General features: G+C 33.5%; 1 long non-coding RNA gene across 1 annotated transcript; it reads left to right on the top strand.

The window, feature by feature from the left end:
- The first annotated feature begins 99 nt into the window (after positions 1–99).
- LOC106944331 (uncharacterized) lies at positions 100–1,016 on the top strand. Its single transcript, XR_001424226.1, has 2 exons — positions 100–371; positions 444–1,016. It is a non-coding gene; the product is annotated as an uncharacterized LOC106944331 (long non-coding RNA).
- Positions 1,017–1,387: the final 371 nt, after the last annotated feature.

The following is a 1,387-nucleotide window of genomic DNA, read 5'->3' as shown; positions in this document are numbered from 1 at the left end:
CCCAGTGTTAAAAACACAACAAATCAATAGATGTTGATTTAATCTTATTCTACAACGAGATTAAAAAAATGTAATAAAGTAAAAAAAAGGAATATGTTTGTAAATATGTTCATAAATATTGATATAAACAGTGCTAAAAATCTTTAAAACCTGTGAAATATCCCTTTAGTGATTGCTTTTAGTGACAGATTAAACAACCAATAACTGGCACAGTCTGATTTCACATTAGCCAATCAGGTTGATTGTCCCGCCCCTTTAACTGCAGCGCTGAGCTTTAGCTCAGATTGCGTCTAACTCCCTTGAGAGCTGACGGTTGTTCCGTAAACTTCCTAGAAGATTACATTAAATTCTTTGAAGAATCCTGGAAATTGGTAAGGCAATGTTAAATTATTATCGCAGAATTCATCATTCAAAATAGTGAATCTGTTTTTTTTTTAAATTAGATCTCCAAAAGCGCTGTTCTAACAGCTGACCTCCGAAAAAATCCCTGGTTGTGTAGCATTGAAGCATCGGTGAGTAATTGCACGCGCTCAGCCGTTGGCCAGTAAATTTGCTAAAAAAAATGGCTAAAATACCTAATAACTGTTCAAATTTAATAAAAATTAAATTGTATTGTAAGCTTTATATCATTGTTGTTGTGTATGTTGTATTTGTCCTATGTGGATTTGCTTCTTTTCCCATTAGTACGTGTTTTAATATTTTGACATTGGTGTTATGGTGCTGTAATGCGGTTTTCTAATCCACATTTTAAATGTTAGATTTAGTGTTATAAATGTACTTTGGCACTTTTAGATTGAGATTTGAATTGTTGCTTTGTTGATATTAGCATCCTAAATTTTAAGATGCTTTACTTTGACCTTCTTCCAGGTCAGGTTTTTTTCTTATGGTGCACTTTTGGAACATTGTGCCAGAGACCTCAAGATCACCTTTACAAAGAACTTGGATGGCGAGCCCCAGCCCAGAGGACCGAGTGAACTGGTAGACAGTGACCCGACTGGTCACCAGCCGTGAAACATAAAAAATATTTCACAGACACATTGAAAAGACTAAACAAACCTTGAAAGAACAATTGACAGATATCCAAAAGACTGGGTTATTTTTTTAATTTAATTTTTTTAAAGCGCGCAATTTTTGTTTATTTGTACAATGTGGATCCACAAATGTTGTTTATATTAAATTCTACTTTTTTTAAAATTAAATTCTACTTTTTTATATATACATTGTGTGCTCTCCTCTGTTGTTCACACCTAGGCTCCCCCGAATTTAGAATTTTCTGATCAGACCCAAGTTCCTTATACTTTGGTAGTGTTGGTTTTAGTAAAGTAAATTAACTTAACTTGCCATCTACTATTAAAGGTATTTAAAGTAACCCTTCTTGTGGGTTACA

This window comes from Poecilia latipinna, unplaced genomic scaffold (assembly GCF_001443285.1).
Source record: "Poecilia latipinna isolate Pla-1442-1.1 unplaced genomic scaffold, P_latipinna-1.0 Scaffold8119, whole genome shotgun sequence".
Classification (NCBI taxonomy): Eukaryota; Metazoa; Chordata; class Actinopteri; order Cyprinodontiformes; family Poeciliidae; genus Poecilia; species Poecilia latipinna.
The sequence above is the reverse complement of the archived record's forward strand: the minus strand, read 5'-3'. Positions and strand labels throughout refer to the sequence as shown.